This window comes from Elephas maximus, chromosome 5 (genome assembly GCF_024166365.1).
Source record: "Elephas maximus indicus isolate mEleMax1 chromosome 5, mEleMax1 primary haplotype, whole genome shotgun sequence".
Lineage (NCBI taxonomy): Eukaryota > Metazoa > Chordata > Mammalia > Proboscidea > Elephantidae > Elephas > Elephas maximus.
This window is the reverse complement of record NC_064823.1, coordinates 28,146,617-28,168,294: the sequence shown is the minus strand read 5'-3', so window position 1 is coordinate 28,168,294 and position 21,678 is coordinate 28,146,617. Positions and strand designations below refer to the sequence as shown.

Genomic DNA, 21,678 nt, shown 5'->3' with positions numbered 1-21,678 from the left:
CTGGCAGATCTTGTGCTATCCCCACGATTGTTGCTATATTTGAGGCCATTATTGAAGCCACTGTGTCAATCCATCTTGTTAGGGTTCTTCCTCTTCTTCCCTAACCCTGTACTTTACTAATTCCAATATCCTTCTCCAGGGACTGGTCCCTCCTGACAGCATGTCCAAAATCCTTAAGACAAGTCTCACCATCCTCATTTGGAAGGGACACTCTGGATATGTTCTTCCAAGACAGATTTGTTCATACTTTTCGTAGTCCGTGGTATATTCAATATTCTTCACCAACACTTTAACTTAAATGCAGCAATTCTTGGGTCTTCCTTAGTCATTGTACAGTTTTCGTATGCATTTTAGGCTATTGAAAATAATATGGCTTGGGTCAGCTGCACCTTGGTCTCTGCAACGTTTCCTGAATAAACAACGCTTGGAAGGCCAGCATAGCAGGGGTGGGGGTTTGGGGACTATGATTTCAGGGGACATCTAAGTCAATTGGCATAATAAAATCTGTTAAGAAAACATTCAGCATCCCACTTTGGAGAGTGGTGTCTGGCGTCTGAAATGCTAGCAAGCAGCCATCCAAGATGCAACAGTTGGTCTCAACTCACCTGGAATAAAGGAGAATGAAGACCACCAAAGACATAAGGTAATTATGAGCCCAAGGGCCAGAAAGGGCCTGAGAAAGCAGAGACTGCATCAGCCTGAGACCAGAAGGACTAGATGGTACCCAGCTACAACTGATGACTGCCTTGACAGGGAACACAACAGAGAACCCCTTAGGGAGCAGCAGAGCAGGGGGATGCAGACCCCAAATTCTTATAGAAAGACCAGACTGAATGGTCTGACTGGCACGAGAAGGACCCCAGAGGTCATGATCCCCAGACCTTCTGTTACCCCAGGATAGGAACCTTTCCCAAAGCCAACTCTTTAGTTAGGGTTTGGACTGGACTATGGGATAGAAAATGATACTGGTGATGAGTGAGCATCTTGGATCAAGTAGACACATGAGACTATGTGGGTGGTTCCTGTCTGGAGGGTAGATGAGAGGGCAGAGGGTATCAGAAGCTGGGGGAATGGACAGGAAACAGACAGTGGAGGGAGGGAGCGTGCTGCCTAATTAGAGGGAGAGCAACTAGGAGTATATCGCAAGGTATATATAAGTTTTTGTATGAGAAACTGACTTGGTTGGTAAACTCTCACTGAAAGCACTATAAAAAAAAAAAGTGATATCTTTGCTTTTTAACACTTTAAAGAGATCTTTTGCAGCAGATTTGCCCAATACAGTACAGCATTTATTTCTCGATCGCTAAGTCTGCTATCATGTTTTTTCCCCCAAAGAAATTGCATTAGGAATTGAAAGAATGAACCCAAATCCACTTTTCTCTTCCATGTGCCTATCTGTCTTGAGCTCAGGGCCCCATCAAAGCAGCGGAGCAGAGCCTGGGGTGGCAGGGGCTGTGTCTCACTGGGCAAAATGTACTTGGTTCACCCTCCCATCCTTTGGTGGTTTGTCGGAACTAAGGTCACATCACCAAAAAGACCCTTCAACACTGAAGGTGAATTTGACTCACAAATTCAATAGTTAGGGTGGGAGCCCTGGTGGTACAGTGGTTCAGAGCTCCGCTGCTAACTAAAAGGTCAGCAATTCAAATACACAGGCTGCTCCTTGGAGAAATCCTATGGGATAGTTCTGGTTTGTCCTGCAGGGTCGCTATGAGTTGGAATCCACCTGATGGCAACAGTTTTCTTTTTTGTTTTTTTTATGTTACAGTGAGGAGTATTAAGGAGACATCGGACATTTTAAGTTTGTCATTAAGAAGGAAATTATTTGTAAACTGAAGTCTGAAAGACTATCCAGCAGACATGCTATGTTCTTTAATTATGTGAGAAATGCCTGAGTGTGTGTATTAGATTTTTTATGGATACATAACAAATGAGCATAATTTCAACGGCTTAAAACAACACCCATTTATTATCTCAGTTTCCTCACTCAGAAGGCGTGGCGTAGCTGCTTTCTCTCCTTAGGGTCTCACAAGGCTAAAATCAAGGTGTCTGCTGATTAGGTTTCATCTGACTTATGGAGTTCTCTTCCACGTTTTCTGGTTGTTGGAAAAATTAATTTCCCTTCCCTTGTACAACTGAGGTCCCTCTTGTCTTGCTAATTGTTTCCTGGAGGCCACCCTTCCATAGGCCTTCTCACTTCCAAGTTCTGTGACTTCAGGAAAGTCCTGGAGTCTTAAGGACTCAAGTCAGATCAGGGCTGGCTTTTAGATCAGATCCATTCACATAATCTCCCTTTTGACCTAATCTTGAAAGTGATAAAAACCCCTTTAAAGTGATATCCCCTCAGAATCACAGCTTCTGCCCCAGTGCTGTCAGTGTAGGGATTGTTTCTACAGGGTGTGCTCTTGTGGGAGAGAAGGGCAGGAATTTTGGGAGCCTTTCACACAGTGAAATAGCGTATTTCAATCAGTTTGAAGAGCAAACTACGAGTAGAATGGATAATAGGCTGAGTTCACCCAGTAAAATCTTACATCATTTAGTCTCTTTTGAGTTTTTTAATCACCAGTTTTGATGTGAAGAACAGTGATGTCAGGGGAAGTGAGTAAGAGGCAAGGAAGCTGGATGTCCTTCACCCTTCCACTGGGAGCTCCGTTTACAAAACCTGACTCCTAGCCACCCTATAGGACTGAGTAGAACTGCCCCATAGAGTTTCCAAGGAGCACCTGGTAGATTCAAACTGCCGACATTTTGGTTAGCAGTGGTTAGCACTTAACCACTAGGCAACCAGGGTTTCCAGGGAGTTCAGTTGGGGCCCGCATTCTGACATCATGATGGTAAGGCTTGGTGCCCACCTTTCCCCATAGAAAAATTGCCTGTTTCGAAGGAACTAACTTTATGTTAAAACTCAGCACCTCAGGAAAGACTTCTTTGTGTTTCATGATAGTATGATTTTTAAATTATCAGAAAATGCAAATAATTGTTAGTATAACTTGGAGATTCTAGAAATTAACAGAATTTTCAGGCATTAACCACAGGGTCACTATGAATTGGAAACAAACAAAAGGCAGTGGGTTTGGCTTTTGTTTGTTTGTTTGTTTCCGTACCTGGAGGAAGTGTTTATTGAATATTTTCTTTGTACTCTAGGAGAAGATATAAGTAAAAAATAATGCATAAAAGCGATAGTCTACCTTTTGAGAAGTTTGTAGTCTTGTTTTATTTAAATATACATGCAAGAAAAAAAAACAAAGAACAACGGAATTTTTGCCATTTAGGCTTTTTCAGCCTTCTGCCTACCTCTGCAACCTCCTTTCAGATTACTTTCCTAACCTCTCTGCTTCATTATTCTTTCAAACTCAGGGCTTTTCATCATGTCTAGAAATTTCTTTTTGATGGTCAGATTCCTAATTATACTCACACCCCTTCTTAACTTAAATGTTACTATTAGAAAAACTTTCTTTGACTCCTCAGACTGTATGAAGTCCTCTCTTATGTATTCTCATAGCATCTTATATTACTTGCTTCATCAGGATTTGTGTTATATATTCCCTATTTTTGTGTAGGATCCATGGTGGCATTTAGTGGGTGCTCCACAAATATGTGCTGCATAGATGAATGTCTGAATATTTGCCTCATGGTAGCTTCATGGTAGAACCTAATACATTTCCTAGTGGGAGAGTATGTTGGGTGGATGAGGTTATGTCACTTTTAGCGAGCTTTGAATGCTCATCTGAGTTGATTGAGCTGGAGGCACCAGAGATTTCTAGGGTCTTAGAGGTGGCAGAATTCTCACCTTCCGTACAGGAGACACAGGTTCAATTCCTGGTCAGTGCACCTCACGTGTAGACACCACCATCTGTCAGCGGAGGCTTGTGTGTTGCTATGATGCTGAACAGGTTTCAGTAGCGCTTTCCAGACCAAGACAGACCAGGAAGAAAGGCCTTTGTTCCATTGTGCCTGGGGTCACCATGAGTTAGAGGCTGACTGGATTGCCACCAAGCAAGTGAGACCAGGAAAGCGACATTTTTTCAAGTCCAGTTCAATAATGTTGGTAGAAAGGATTGTGCACAGGACAGCCTAGAATGGTTGTTCTCAAAATTAAGTAGAAGAATCCCGTGGGTGTCTTGCTAAATATGCAAATTCCTGCTTATATTCCCTTCTCGTCCAGTTTGATTCAGTCCAGTAGACTAGCCACTAGCCACATGTGGGTCTTGAACACTTGAAATGTGCTTGTCTGAACTGGGATGTGCTCCTAGTGTAAAATACATCCATAACATTTCAAAGACATACAGAAAAAAGAATATAAAGTATCATGTATTCCTATGTTTTTTAATGGATTATATATGTTGGTGGCATAGTAGTTGAGTGCTAAGGTTGTTAGCCAAAAGGTCGGCAATTCAAATCCCCCAGGTGCTCCTTGGAAACTCTGTGGGGCAGTTCTACTGTGTCCTATAGGGTCACTATTAGTCGGATTCGACTTGATGGCACTGGGTTTGTTTGGTTTGTATGTATATTGAAATGAATCTCTGACATAAATTGGATTAAATAAAATGTGTTATTAAAATTAATCTGTTTTCTTTTAAATCTTCAACGTGACTTCAGGGACATTTAAAATTATACATGCCACTCGTGTTATCTTTCTGCTGAACAGTGGTATTCTACAGGATGGAGCTTAGGAGGTAGCATGTTTAACCAGCATCCCAACTGATGCAAATTCTCAGAGCATTCTTTGAAAAGGAATAGACTAGGATGGCTATTTTCATAATGCAGGGCTAGGAAGTTGAGCATCTCGACTAGGTGGATGCCAGAAAGGCTAAATAAGAAGTGATATATCAGAGAAAGGCATTTTGAAACAAGAGTTGATGACAGATATGAATGAAAAATGAAATAGTAATCCAGGTAAACCCAAGGTGCCGAGTGTGCAATAGGAGATAGTATTGGTCAAAGCATGAGCAAGTTAGAAAGAGCTGCCCAGACTCTGAGCCTGTACTACTTGTAAGTCATCACCCCAGTAACAGGATGGTAGAGGCTTGGGAGATGCTTATTCTCCATTAACTTTTGGATGCTCAGTTTGGCCTTGACCCCAACTTAACCAAAGCGTGCAGACTTATCTTTACAGAATGTTTTTAAAAACTTGTTTTTAGTTACTTGAGTTTACTTTTATTCACAGTTCAGTAAAATTTTTCCAATGAGTGTTGTTGAGGGTGGTGGCTATTTGGACAGGGTGATGTATAAATTAAGATTTTTTTTTCTGAAGAAAATTCAAACACAACATATAACAAAACGAACTCATATTCATAAACAAAGAGAACTACGAAAAAGTGTGTCATAAATAGGCCTATTTTCATATTACAGAAATAAAAAACCTACTGGCATTGAGTAGGTTCTGACTCATAGCAACCCTAAAGGACAGAGTAGAACTGTCCCATAGGATTTCCAAGGCTGTAATCTTTACAGAAGCTGACAACCACGTCTTTCTCCTGCAGGGTGGCTGGTGGGTTCAAACTGCTGATTTTTTGGTTAGCACCCAAACAATATTCCATATTAAAAAAAAAAAAAAACTGAATACCCGTTGCAGTTGAGTGGATTCTGATTCACAGCGACCTTATAAGACAGAGTAGAACTGCCCCATAGGGTTTCCACCGAGCGCCTGGTGGATTCCAACTGCCAACTTTTTTTGTTAGCAGCCATAGCTCTTAATCACCACGCTACCAGCGTGTGCATGTTCTGTGAAAGAGTGTTAAAAACATAGATATACTCATAAAAATTTGGAAAAAATCAACTGGAATTGAACCAAAAAAAACAAAAAACAAAACAAACCTTAATTAATGACCTTGTTGAACTATCTTATAGATGAGAAAACCAAGGTTCAGGGAGGATATATAGTTTGTCTAAGGTGTTCACCATCTAGTCAGTGAAAGACAGAATAGTAGGATCGAGGGTCCTAACTTCGTCTCCTTTTTAGATTAGGTCTATTTGAAACCATGCTAAATGATGCTCTTGTTTTTTTTAAAGTTTACGTTGAAAAAAAAAACCTGATTTTATGTTCATACAAAAATAGTTCATAGAGCTGGAAGATGGCACTGTTGACATATGAAATAATGTCTTTAAAAAAATTCAGTCAAGGTGTCTGTGTTTTACCTCCAGGTAAAAAGTTGTTTCATTTAAACCTTTAAAACAGGGCTATGCAAAGTAAGTCCTGTGAGCCAACTCTGCTGGCCTCTTTGGCTCACAAGATAAGAATTTTTTTTTTTTTTAAGGGTTGTAAAACAAACAAACAAAAAAAACCCTGAAGAACATCGACAGAGATCTATATGGCCTGCAGAGCATAATTTGTGTCTTATCTGGCTCTTTTCAAAAAAGTTTGCCACGCCTGATCTAAAACACTTGTAATGAAGGAAAAATGAACTTAGTAGTTTCAAAGGTGTTCATATATATGGAATACTTCAGAATGGATTGTTGAATGACAGTATAGAGCTGTTATCCTTCTTTTGAAGGTCCTGGTGGTACAGGAGCCCTGGGGGCCCAGTGGTTAAGTGCTAGGCTGTTCACCAAAAGGCTGGTGGTTTGAGCATAGGAGCTGCTCTATGGGAGGAGGATGTGGCGATCTGCTTCCGTAGAGATTACTACTGTTATCACAAATCACGGGTTCAAGTCGCCTGTGGCGAAGTTAATATTGAGACAGGAAGAGGTAAGCAGTAAGAGAGGGCTTTATTGAATACCGGTATTCAAGAGACGGGGAGGTTAAGTTTTTTTCAAATTTTGTCTATCTAAAGGGTTGATAGGAGGGTTTTATATGGGGAAGATCAGGGTTACCTAATGTTTTGAGCACATAGTCTACAGATGGTCTTATACATCACAAAACAACTAAAAAAAAAAAAAACTTAAACTAAAGATATGTATGTCAGACATCTGGGCTCTAATCAGTATATTTGTAACAGGCTGAAAAACCTCACAAAAGAATCTCTCGGCTAGTGGAACAGTTTTGTCAAGTCTACTGTAGCTGAGATGGGGAGTAAGTTTTTGTTTTTTTTGTTTTTTTTTTTACTGTAGCTGAGATAGGGAGTAAGAAAGTTGTAGATTAAAAATGTCAGACAGCCTTCTTGTTGGTTTGTAGACTGAAGGCCATTTCTCAAGAGAAGAAAAAAGAAAGGAGAGACCAAGGCCACAGGAGCTAAGATAGCTCTGTACCCCTTTGTAAGAGACCAGTGTAGCTGGTGTAATAAAAAAATGTTTAGGGATTACTTAGAGCATCATGTCATGTCATCTCAAGCTCTCAATCATCCATTTTGAATAGGGGAGAATATGTTGTAAGGTATTAGGGTGTTTGTTATGTTTAAGAGTGGAACAGGCTGTTCAGCTATATTTTGAACAGAGCCTGTTCCATTTTCTAAGGACTAGAGATTAATCCCCACACGTGTGTGTCACTTAGTCCTACTGTGGGGGCTTGTGTGTTGCTGTGATGCTGGAAGCTATGCCACCGGTATTGAGATACCAGCAGGGTCACCCATGGAGGATAGGTTTCAGCTGAACTTCCAGACTAGGAAGAAGGACCCGGCAGTCTACTTCTGAAAAGCGCTAGCCAGTGAAAACCTTATGAATAGCAGTGGAACATTGTCTGATATAGTGCTGGAAGATGAGCCCCCCAGGTTGGAAGGCACTCAAAAGATGACTGGGGAAGAGCTGCCTCCTCAAAGTAGAGTCAACCTTAATGACATGGATGGTGGAAAGCTTTCAGGACCTTCATTTGCTGATGTGGCAAGACTCAAAATGGGACAAAACACCTGCAAGCATCCATTAATAATCAGAACATGGAATGTATGAAGTATGATTCTAGGAAAATTGGAAATCATCAAAAATGAAATGGACGCATTAACATCGATATCCTAGGCATTAGTGAGCTGAAACGGACTGGTATTGGCCATTTTGAATTGGACAATCATATAGTCTACTATGTTGGGAATGACAACTCAAAGAGGAATGGTGTTGCATTCATCGTGAAAAAGAACGTTTCAAGATCTATCCTGAAGTACCATGCTGTCAGTGATATGATAATATCCATAAGCCTACGAGGAAGACCAGTTAATGTGACTGTTATTCAAATTTACACAGCAACCACTAGGGCCAAAGATGAAGAAATAGAAGATTTTTATCAGCTGCTACAGTTTGAAATTCATCGAACATGCAATCAAGATGCATTGATAATTACTGGTAATTGGAATGCAAAAGTGGAAAACAAAGAAGAAGGATCAGTAGTTGGAAAATATGGCCCTGGTGATAGAAAAGATGCTGGAGATCGAATGATAGAATTTTGCAAGACCAACGACTTCTTCATTGCAAATACCTTCTTTCAACAACATAAACGGTGACTGTACACATGGACCTCGCCAGATGGAACACACAGAAACCAAATTGACTACATCTGTGGAAAGAGACGATGGAAAAGCTCAATACCATCAGCCAAAACAAGGCCAGGGGCTGACTGTGGACCAGAACATCAATTGCTCACATGCAAGTTCAAGCTGAAACTGAAGGAAATCAGAGCAAGTTCATGAGAGCCAAAATATGACCTTGGGTATATCCCACCTGAATTTAGGGTCCATCTGAAGAACAGATTTGATGCACTGAACACTAGTGACCAAAGACCAAATGATTTATGGGATGACATCAAGGACATCATCCATGAAAGCAAGAGGTCACTGAAAAGACAGGAAAGAAAGAAAAGACCAAGATGGATGTCAGAGGAGACTCTGAAACGTCCTCTTGAGCGTCGAGCAGCTAAAGCATAAGGAAGAATTGATGAAGTAAAAGAACTGAAAAGAATATTTCAAAGGGCCTCTTAAGGAGACAAAGTAAAGTATTATAATGACATGTGCGAAGAGCTGGAGATGGAAAACCAAAAGGGAACAACACGCTAGGCGTTTCTCAACCTGAAAGAACTGAAAAAAATTCAAGCCTCGAGATGCAATAGTGAAGGATTCCATGGGGAAAATATTACACGACGCAGGAAGCATCAAAAGAAAATGGAATGATTACACAAAGTCATTATAACAAAAAGAATTAGTTGATATTCAGCCATTTCAAGAGGTGGCATATGATCAGGAACCGATGGTACTGAAGGAAGAAGTCCAAGCTGCTCTGAAGGCATTGGCGAAAAACAAGGCTCCAGGAATTGATGGAATATCAATTGAGATGTTTCAACAAACAGATGCAGCACTGGAGGTGCTCACTCATGTAGGCCAAGAAATATGAAAGACGGTTTCCTGACCAACTGACTGGAAGATATCCATATTTATGCCTATTCTCAAGAAAGGTGATCCAAAAGAATGTGGAAATTATAGAACAATATCATTAATATCACATGCAAGCAAAATTTTGCTGAAGATCATTCCAAAAAGGCTGCTGCAGTATATCCACAGGGAACTGCCAGAAATTCAGGCCGGTTACAGAAGAGTACGTGGAACCAAGAATATCATTGCTGATGTCAGATGGATCCTGGCTGAAAGCAGAGAATACCAGAAGGGTGTTCACCTGTGTTTTATTGACTATGCAAAGGCATTCGACTGTGTGGATCATAACAAACTATGGATAACACTGGGAAAAATGGGAATTCCAGAACACTGAATTTTGCTCATCAGGAACCCTTACATAGATCATGAGGCAGTTGTTTGGACAGAACAAGGGAATACTGATTGGTTTCAAGTCAGGAAAGGTGTGCGTCAGGATTGTAGTCTTTCACCATACCCATTTAATCTGTATGCTGAACAAATAATCTGAGAAGCTGGACTATATGAAGAAGAACGGGGCATCGGGATTGGAGGAAGACTCATTAACAACCTGCGTTATGCAGATGACACAACCTTGCTTGCTGAAAGTGAAAGAGGATTTGAAGCACTTACTAATGAAGGTCAGTGACCACAGCCTTGAGTATGGATTACACCTCAACATAAAGAAAATGAAAAATCCTCACAACTGGACCAATGAGCAAAATCATGATAAATGGAGAAAAGATGGAAGTTGTCAAGGATTTCATGTTACTTGAATCCACAATCAACAACCATGGAAGAAGAAGTCGAGAAATCAAAAGACTCATTGCTTCGGATAAATCTGCTGCAAAGGACCTCTTCAAAGTGTTGAAGAGCAAAGATGTCACCCTGAAGACTAAGGTGCGCCTGGACCAAGCCACGGTATTTTCAATCACATCATATGCATGTGAAAGCTGGGCAATGAATAAGGAAGACTGAAGAAGAGTTGACGCCTTTGAATTGTGTTGTTGGCGAAGAATATTGAATATACCGTGGACTGCCAAAACAACAAACAAATCTGTCCCGGAAGACGTGCGGCCAGAATGCTCCTTAGATGCAAGGATGGTGAGACTGCGTCTTACACACTTTGGACATGTTGTCAGGAGGGATCAGTCCCTGGAGAAGGACATCATGCTTGGCAGAGTACAGGGTCAGCGGAAAAGAGGAAGACCCTCAATGAGGTGGATTGACATAGTGGCTCCAACAATGAGCTCAAGCATAACAATGATTGTAAGGATGGCTCAGGACCGGGCAGTGTTTTGTTCTGTTGTGCATAGGGTCGCTGTGAGTCGGAACTGTCTCGGTGGCTCCTAACAACAACAACAACATCTCACATATTTAAATAGAAACTCTCCTTAATCTTCCTTCTTCTGGTGCCTTTGGAATTTTCTGCCACCTTTATAATGATAAAAAAAAAAAAAATTGTTTTTTTTAAACTGATATTCCTTGCAAAAGTTTTCTTTCCCATCGTCTCCACTTTTTCGACTCCATTATCTTCTGATCCAGCTCCAATAAGATTTGTCCCACCTCTCCACTGAATCCAATCTTGTCAAAGATCTCTACAATGCCAAACCCAATGGTCAATTTTCAGTCCTCATCTAACTTATATTCATAGGAGCTCTTGACACATTTAACCACTTTTTCATTCTTGAATCACTTTTTTCACTTGATCGCCAGAAAAACAGACTCAGTTTTCTTCCTTTCTCCATGGATATTCTGTTCCAGTCTCCTTTGAGTCTTTCTCATTCCAATATTTGGAATGCTCCAAGATGCTCCCCTTGTCTACTTACTCCCTGTCTTAGTCATCTAGTGCTGCTGTAACAGAGGTACACCAAGTGGATGGCTTTAAAAAAGAGAAATTTATTTCTTCACACTAAAGTAGGCTAAAAGTCCAAAATCAGGGCATCGGCTCCAAGGGAAGGCTTTCCCTCTCTGCTGGCTCTGGAGGAAAGTCCTTTTCCTCAATCTTCCCCCGGTCGAGCAGATTCTCAGGCACGGGGACCCCGGGTCCAAAGGATGTGCTTTGCTCCCGGTGCTGCTTTCTTGGTGGTAAGAGGTCCCCAACTCTCTGCTTGCTTCAGTATCCTTTTATCTCTTCAGAGATAAAAGGTGATGCAGGCCACACCGCAGAGAAACTGCCTTTATGTTGGTTTAGGGGTGTGGCCTGAGCAAGGGTATTAGATCCCAGTCTAATTGTCTTTAACATAAATTTAAAATGACAAAATGGAGGACAACCACACAATACTGGGAATCATGGCTTAACCAAGTTAATACACACATGTTTGGGGGGTCATAATTCAATCCATGACATTCCCTTCCTCCAAAAACCAAATTTAATCTATTGCCTTCTAGTCAATTCTAACTCATAGCAACTCTATAGGACAGACTAGAACTGCCCCATAGGGTTTCCAAGGAAAGGCTGGTGGATTCAAACTGCCAACCATTTGGATAGCAGCCGAGCTTTTAACCACTGTGCCACCAGGGCTCCACTCCCTTCTTAGGTGGCTTAAAAGAAACCAAACCCACTGCTGTCGAGTTGATTCTGACTCATAGTGACCGTATAGGACAGAGTAGAACTGCCCCGTAGAGTTTGCAAGGACTACCTGGTGGATTCAAACAGCCGACCTCTTGGTTAAATTCAATTCGGACTGATAATGACAGCCAGTAGGAAGCTCTAAATAAAAAAGACACAAAATAAAAAGTGGTGGCAAGGATACGGAGATATTGAAACCCTCATACACTGCTGATGGGAATGTAAGATGGTACCATCACCTTGGAAAACAGTCTGTCAGTGCCTGAGAAGATGAAACATAGGGTTACCAAAAAAACCAAAACCAAACCCTCTGCTGTCAAGTTGATTTAGACTCATAGCGACCCTACAGGGCAGAGTAGAACTGCCCCACACAGTTTCCAATGTGTCTGGCAGATTCGAACTGCTATCATTTTGGTTAGCAGTCGTAGCACTTAACCGCTATGCCACCAGGGTTTCCAATATGACCCTGCAACTCCACCTTTAGGTATATACTCAAAAGAAAAAAACAAATTGTCCACTCCCAAAACTTGTCCATGAAATGTTCATAGCAGCATTATTCATAATAGCCAAAAGTGGAAACCATCCAACAACCCAAATGTCCATCAACTGAAGAGAAAATAGATAGCTGCCACAGAGTCGACTTCAACTCATGGTGACCTTATGTACAACAGAGGAAAAAATTGCCTGGCCCTGCATCATCCTTGAAACCACCAGCGTGTTTGAGTCCATTGTTACAGCTATTGTGCCAATCCATCTCACTGAGGATCTTCCTTGCCCTCACTGACCCTCTATTTCACCAAACATGGTGACCTTCTCCAGTAATGGATCTCTTCTAATGATGTCTACAAAGCAAGCAAGTCTGACAATGTTCTGTTGTGATCCATAAGGTTTTAATTAGCTAACTTTTGCAGGTAGATAGCCAGGCCTTTAGGTTATCTTAGTCTGGAAGCTCCACTGAAATTTGTCCATCATGGGTTACCCTGCGGGTACGTAAAATACTGATGACATAGCTTCCAGCATCAGAGCAACAGATAAACCACCATGGTAAGACAAACTGACAGACAGGTGGTAAGTCAAGTGAAGAAGTGATTTGTACATAAAATGGAATATTATTCGGCAATTGAAATGAATGAAGTACTGATACATGCCATAATGTGGACAAACTTAGAAAACATTATTTTAAGTGACAGAAACAAGTCACAAAAGATCATATTGTATGATTCAATTTATATGAATTGTCCAGAATAGGCAAATCTAGAGACAGAAAGCTGTTACCTAGGGCAGGGGATAATGGGGCCGCAGGGATGCAAGGTGTTAGGAAGGAATGGACAGTGACTGCTAATTGGTATTTTATTTTTCTTTTGGGGATGATGAAAATGTTCTAAACTCAGTTGTGATGATGGCTACATAACTCTCTGAATGCACTAAAAAACATCTGTACATTTTCAATGTGTGAATTGTATATTATGTGAATCAATTGTATAGCATCTCAATAAAACTGTCAAAAAAAAAAAAAAGGAGACATATTCCAAATGTTAAAAGGTGGTATTACAGGCTTGTTTATTTCTGTTTTTATTTTTTACTTTATATCTTTCTGCATTATCTGAAATTTTTATGACTACCTGTTATACATTTATAACATAAAATAAAGTGATTTCTATTTTGAAAAATATGAATTTATCCAGCAATATTTACAGAACATTATCAGATAAAGCTATTATTAAATTAATCTTAGAAAGAAAACTAGGGCCAAATGCACTTAGAGTCTTGTTTTACTTCCTTTTCAGTTTATTTTTGTAAATTAACTTTTCAAAGTTCTTGTCATTTCAACTACCAATGTCTTTATAAGTTTTAAGCTAAGATTAGTGTATTTGATTCTCATTAAAATAAATTTAATAGGTTACAGACCTGTTTGGGGTTATTTATCCCTTTAATTCCAATAAGCCAATGAGGTAATGTGATCTAATTCTTTAGGAGCTGACAACACGTTTACTATCTACAGGATTTCATGTGATTATGGCCACCTCAATTTTGATAGGCAGCATCAGCTAAAAAAGGTATTTAACTTAGCAAATTTCTGACTTAATGCCTTCAAGTATAATTATAATTGATGAATAACTAGTTTTTTGAACATTAAGAATCTAGTTATTGAGAGTTATATTCTGCATTCAAACAAATTTTTTTCTACAATAGAAAGGACTGGTACAGGAAAAACATATCATTGTAAACTAATTTCCATGACATATTCAGAAACTACTTTTTATTTTCTTTTTAGAAATATATATTTGTTTTGGTTTAAAATTTTTTGTGTGTGTATGTGTGTGTGTGCTTTAGGTGAAAGCTTACAGAGCAAATTAGTTTCTCTTTAAACAGTTAATACACAAATTGTTTTGTGACGTTGGTTGCCAACCCTGCAATGTGTAAACACTTTCCCCTTCTCCACCCTGGCTTACCTGTTTCCATTCGTCCAGTCTTCTCCCCTTCCTACATTCTCGTCTTTGCTTTTGGGCTGTTGTGCCCCTTAGTCTCATATACATGATTGAACTATGAACCATGTTCCTCACATATGTTATTGTTGGGCCTGTAGACCTGTCTAATGTTTGGCTGAAGGGTGAACCTCAGGAGTAACTTCACTACTGAGTTGAAAGTGTGTCCAGTGAAACGCTCCCGATTGTTAGCCTTTACAGACATGTAAATCAAAGCTACAATGAGATTCCATCTCACTCCAACGAGGTTGGCATTACTCCAAAAAACACAAAATAATAAATGTTAGAGAGGTTGTGGAGAGACTGGAACACTTATACACTGCTGGTGGGAAAGTAAAATTGTACAACCACGTTGGAAATCAATTTGGCGCTTACTTAAAAAGCTAGAAATAGAACTACAGTACAGTCCTTGGAACATATCCTAGAGGAATAAGAGCTTTTACATGAACAGATATATGCACACCCATGTTCACTGAAGTACTGTTTACAATAGCAAAAAGATGGAAGCCACCAAGGTGCCCATCAATGGGTGAACAGATAAATAAATCATAGTATATTCACAAAATGGACTACTACGCATCGGTAAAGAACGATGATGAATCCGTGGAACATTTCATAACATGGAGAAATCTGGAAGGCATTATGCTAAGTGAAATTATTCAGTTGCAAAAGGACAAAATTATATGAGACAGCGATTATAAGAACTTGAAAAATAAAGAAGAAAATATTCTTTGATGGTTACGAGAGTGGAAAGGGAGGGAAGGAGAGGGGTTTTCACTAATTAGATAGTAGTTAAGAACTATTTTAGGTGAAGGGAAGGGCAAAACACAATACAGGAGAGGTCAGCACAAGTGGACTAAACCAAAAGCAAAATTGTTTCCTGAATAAACTGAATGATTTGAAGGCCAGCACAGCAGGGATGGGGGTTTGGAGACCATGGTTTCAGGGGACATCTAAGTCAATTGGCATTATAAAATCTATTAAGAAAACATTCTGCATCTCACTTTGGAGAGTGGTGTCTGGGGTCTTAAAGGCTAACAAATGGCCGTCTAAGATGCATCAATTAATTGGTCTCAACCCACCTGGAGTAAAGAATGAACACCAAAGACACAAGGTAATTATGAGCCCAAGAGACAGAAAGGGCCACATAAACAAGAGACTACATCAGCTTGAGACCGGAAGAACTAGATGGTGTCTGGCTACAAGCCATGACTGACTTGACAGGGAACACAACAGAGAACCCCTGAGGGAGCGGGAGAGCAGTGGGATGCAGACCCCAAATTCTTGTAAGAAGACCAGACTTAATTGTCTGAGACTAGAAGGACCCCATAGGTCATGGTCCCCAAAACTTCTGTTAGCCCAAGACAGGAACCATTCCCAAAGCCAACTCTTCAGACAGGGATTGGACTGGACTATGGGATAGAAAATGATACTGGTGAAGGGTGAGCTTCTTGGATAAAGTAGACACATGAGACTATGTGGGCAGCTCCTGTTTGAAGAGGAGATGAGAGGGCAGAGGGGGTCAGAAGCTGGCCGAATGGACACGAAAATAGATAGTGGAGGGAAAGAGTGTGCTGTCTCATTAGAGGGAGAGCAACTAGGAGTGTACAGAAAGGTGAACATAAGTTTTTGTATGAGAGACTGACTTGGTTTGTAAACTTACACTTAAAGCGCAACTAAATAAAAAAGTATTCAGGGGCTATACTCTTAGGATGTCTCCACTCTCTGTCAGACAAGCAAGTCTGGTCTTTTGTTGTTGCTGTTCTGTATGTGAGTTTGAATTTTGTTCTACCTTTTTCTCTCACTCTGTCTGGAGCCCTCTATTGTGACCCCTGCCAGAGCAGTCAGTGGTGGTAACTGGGCACCAACTAGTTGTCCTGGGCTCAGTCTTGTGGAGGTTATGATAATTGTGGTCCATTAGTTAGAAATCATTTTTTAAGGGTGGATAAAAAAGGACACACACACACACATGTGCCCACACACATACTCTTGTCTATTCATTCTGACAAGTTTACCCAAACACATGGCTTCAGCCATCATTTCTATATACAGAGACTCCAACATTTACTCACCAGCACAGCCCTTGTTCCGGAGTTTTAGAGCTCTACTAGAAGAACCATGTAATTTATTGGGATATTTTGGAGTGTGAAAGCAGTCCTATTAATAATTACACCAGGACCACAGTTGTAGGCACCAGTTGTACACCAGGACTGTCCCAGACAACCGGCACGATTTGAAATCTGCATTTATCTATTTGACATTTCCACATGGATGTCCCATAGGAATTTCAAGCTTAATACCTCCAATACTGAGTTCATCTTTCTTCTCACAGTCATCCTGAAATTCACTTACCCATCTCCATGTCCTCATATCTCACACCTGTTCAATTGCCAACCATGTCCATTCTATCTACTATTTTTTCAATCTATTCCCCTCTTTCTCTTTGCACTGCTGCTTTGTCAGTTTGCTTCTGATCATTTCCTGGCAAAAATGGTCAATATCCTCATAACTGGCCTTCTGCCTCCATTCTTAACATCTCCAGGCCATCCTCATACTGCCACATGACTGATCTTTGTCCTCTAATAAAAGGCTAAATATCTCCATCACCTATATCAATAGTTAATTTACCACACCCCGAATATTTTTTGTACGACCCCTTACTAACCTGAAATGAAGTTTATTTATAGCCAATAAACCCATCCACACATATAATTAAAAACATCTATCAGATATTTTTGTCCACGTGAAGTACAAATGGCCAACAAGCACATGAAAAGATGCTCAGTGTCATTACCCATTAGGAAGATGCAAATCAAAACTATAATGAAATACTACCTCACTCCTACTGGAATGGAGATGTTAAAAATAAAAATAAGTCAAGAAACAACAGTTTTTGGAAAGATTGTGGAGAAACTAAAATCTTCATCCATTGCTGGTAGAAATATATAATGGTACACCCGCTGTGGAAAACAGTTTGGTAGGTACTCGAAGTGTGGAACACACAACTACCGTATGACCCAGCAGTCCCAGTCCTAGGTATGTACCCAGAAGGAGTGAAGGCAGAAACGCACACAGAAACCTGTATACCAATGTTCATTGCAGCACTTTTGACAATAGCTGAAAGATGGAACCAACCAAAATGTCCATCAACAGATGAATGGACAAACAAAGCGTGGTATATACCCACAATGGAAGACTACTCAGCCATAAAGGGAAATGAAGTCCTGACACATCCCCCTACATGGATGAAACTTGTAAACATCATGCTGAATGAAATAAGTTAGTTGCAAAAGGACAAATATTGTGTGATCTCCCTTATATGAAATAAGCAAATAAGCAGAAGCCAAAGATGCTTAGTGTTTACCAGTAGCATGAGGGAGGGGGGAAAGATGGAGTTTTTTTTTGGAAAAGGACAGCGAGAATAGACACACAACTTGAAGAATGCAATCAATGTCACTGAATTGTATGTGGAGATATTATTGAGATGTTTTGTTATGTGTATTTTCACCAAAATCGTTTCTTTTGAAGTGCAGGAGATGAAAGGAAATCAGCTTATAATAAAATTATAGGTATTTTAATATGCAACTGCTAGAATGCAGCTTGGCTGAAGAATATCATAGTCACACGCTCTACATGCAGACTGACAGACGGCGTTGTATTATTAATGGTTGCATTATCACAAGCAACATTGCTGATGGCATTGCAATTTTTTTCTAAAATGATAAATAATTGCTGGTAAAATTCTGGGGAAAAAATCAGATGTTTTTAAAACTCAATCAGGGGAGGAAAATAAAATCCTCAAAAATTTCTATATCATTGATCGAAAAGTAAAAAAATACATAATACCTTAAATTGCTCTAAAAAAAAACATAACTCTTTGCTTGGTCAAAGGCCTTTTCATCAGACTCAATAGCCAGCCTTCTCCTTCCTGTCTTATTCTAGGATCTTAGTTCACTACTTGGCTGCCAACACTGTTTATGTCACCTCCTTTGGAAGGCATCTTGGAGAAAACAGCTTTGGGGGAAAATATATTGTATCTTCAGTTTATTTACATGGATTTGGACAGCTATTTAACCTCTCTAAGCTTCTATTTCCCAAATATGCTATACTTCTAATAAAGTTATCTACCCCTGTCTGTCCCCAGAGGAGGACATTCTGATGCCTCCCAGTTTGCCTTGAAAAAAAAAAAATGTGAGTTTGAACTCTTCCAATAATCACCCACAGGATATGGAAGTGTGTAGTTTGTCTACTCTGTGCCATCACAAACCAGGAAACCCTGGTGGCATAGTGGTTAAGTGCTATGGGTGCTAACCAAAAGGTTGGCAGTTCGAGTCCACCAGGCTCTCATTGGAAACTCTATGGGGCAGTTCTACTCTGTCCTATTGGGTCGCTATGAGTTGGAACCTACTCGATGGCAATGGGTTTCTTTTTTTTTTTTAATGCCATCAGACGATGCCTAGGTGACTTCTTGCAGAAACCTAGGCACTGCAAGGATCTCATAACCAAGGAGTCTTAATAGATGTCTTAGAGCATGCAGTCTTTAGTGATATATTAAGAAACTACTTTTTATTTTAATTTTATGAATAATTGTAGAGGTGAATAAACAAATACAAACACACACACATACTCTTCTGTCATCATTCTGACAATTTTACCCAAACATATGGCTTCAGCCATCATTTCTATTTACAGAGAAACCAAAGTCTGCTCACCAGCACAACCCCAGCTCCTAGGGAGCCTGCCCTGGTAAGGTGCTCCAGGCTTTTGTGGTATATGGGGTCCCATGTATTCACATTATCCTCATCCTATTTCTCTGTCCACTGGATGCACTGGGATTTACGCATTTGATCTTTGGACCCAGAGCCCCTTTACATCTCCACTTATGTTTGTCTCCTCTGAATCCTACTGTCCTTCTCTCTTTGGAAACCCTGGTGGCATAGTGGTTTCAGAGATAATCAGGTATGAAGGAGTCTTCTAAGTATGGGAAAGGAAACTGACTAGACAAATGTAGTAGAATGGCCAGGGAGAGCTAGAGCCTAGTGAAGTTTAATGGTCACAGATTTAAAGGGGCCCAGTCAGAAGGAATGTATAAATTTTTTTCTGCTAAATTTAGCTGCTCATCTGGAGGCACAGGTTGTCATTAGGTGGTCTCAACTCCGTTCCTACTCATAGAAACCCTATACACAACAGGACAAAATTCTGCTAGATCCAGTGACATTCTCACAATTGTAGCTATGTTAGAGTCCATTGCTGAAGCCACTGTGTCAATCCATGTGGTTGAAGGCCTTCCTCTTTTTCATTGACCCTCTACTTTACCAAACATGATGTCCTACTCCAGGGATTGGTCCTTCCTAATAACATGCCCAAAGCACATGAGAAGTAGTCTCCTTTTGCTTGACTCAAGCAAAATAAAGCTTGCTGAGGATAAAGTTTGTCTTTCACGTGTATTCTTACTCGGAAAAAGACAAGGACCCTTTGTGTCAGATTGGCAATTGGTAATAGAATGACAGTCTTAACAGGCAATTCTGCTAAGAGCTTAGAAAGCTTATATCATCATAAACAGAATGTTGCTAAAGAGGTGGACCTCAAATGTGCTTCTGGTAAGGCCTTAAATGTTAATAATGAATGCGTTATTGAACACTGGAGGAAAGGCTATCCTTGTTATAAGGTGGCAAAGAATTTAGCTGAGTTATGTTCAAGTGTTTTGTGTAGAGCTTGCAAGAGACGCACTTGGATTTTGGCTGAGGAGATTTCTAAGCACAATTTTGAAGGTGTAGCCTAGCTCCTCCTTGCTACTTATAGTAAAATGCAGGAGGAAAGAGATAGATTAAGAAATGAACTGTGCAAAAAGGAGCCATAACTTGAAGATTTGGAGAATTATCAGCCTATTCATGTTGTAAAAATTAAGAAGGCATTTTTTGGAAAAAACACCATGTATTTGGCTAGATACCTGTTTCCTAGAGAGATCAGGCATGTGATTTAGGAATGCATCCAACTATCTCAACAGAAACCCTACTAGCTTACACTGAAGGGGATAGATATGGGATCAAATGAAGGAAAGAGGTGTAATGCCTGAAATTTCACAGGCAGGAAACAAGCTGATGTAGCTACTGGGTTCTAAACATCTATTGTCTTTCAAGAAAAGAAAAGGATCATCAAGCAATTCAGAGGCCACAGGGGCTTTTGTCATGGGTGGTGGGGCAGGGCTACCACTTCTTCCATTCCACAGGGCTGAGCCACTGCCTGAGTCCAAGGGGCTGGGCTCCCTTCCTAGTGGGCCAGGACAGGCTGCACAGGGTTTGGAGGTTAGGGCCACTGCCCAGGTGGTTTCAGAGAAAGAATTATTTTCGAGTCTTGAAATTTGCCTTGCTGGATTTCAGACTTCTTGGTAACTATGATCCCTTCACTCCTTCCAATTTCTCCTTTTGGAATGGGAGTGTCGACACCGTGCCTGTTGCACCACTGTGCTTGGAAGCAAGGTTCCCAGATGGGGAGGAATTTTTCCCCAAGATGGAACATACCCAGAGTCTTCTATACCTAAACCTATGGCCAACAAGTCAATTTTGACTCCTAGTGACCCTATAAGACAAGGTAGAACTCCCCTATTCAGTTTCCCAGGCTGTTGATGTTTACAGAAGCAGATTGCCACATCATTCTCCTGCAGAATGGCTGGTGCATATGAACGGACTACCTTTTCGTTGAAGATGGAAGGAATACATAGAGTCATTATTCCAAAAAGAATTAGTTGATATTCAATCATTTCAAGAGGTAGCATATGATCAGGAACCGATAGTACTGAAGGAAGAAGTCCAAGCTGCTCTGAAGGCACTGGTGAAAAACAAGGTTCCAGGAATTGATGGAAAATCAACTGAGATGTTTCAACAAACAGATGCAGTACTGGAGGTGCTCACTCATGTAGCCCAAGAAATATGGAAGACAGCTTCCTGACCAACTGACTGGAAGAGATCCATATTTATGCCAATTCCCAAGAAAGGTGATCCAAGTGAAAGTGGAAATTATAGAACAATATCTTTAATATCACATACAAGCAAAATTTTGATGAAGATCATTCAAAAATCGCTGCAGCAGTATATCCACAGGGAATGGCCAGAAATTCAAGCTGGATTCAGAAGACGACGTTGAACCAGGGATATCATTGCTGATGTCAGATGGATCCTGGCTGAAATCAGAGAATACCAGAAGGATGTTTACCTGTGTTTTCTTGACTATGCAAAGGCATTCGACTGTGTGGATCATAACAAACTGTGGATAACACTGCGAAGAATAGGAATTCCAGAACACTTAATTGTGCTCATACGGAACCCCTACGTGCAGTTGTTCGGACAGAACAAGGGGA

At 40.4% G+C, this 21,678-nt stretch overlaps 1 protein-coding gene across 1 annotated transcript in view; it reads right to left on the bottom strand.

Moving 5' to 3' along the window:
* The window catches only part of LOC126077503 (rho GTPase-activating protein 20-like), a 474,291-nt gene that overhangs the window by 76,949 nt on the left and 375,664 nt on the right, over nucleotides 1-21,678 (bottom strand). The gene's annotated exons all lie outside the window — the stretch shown is intronic.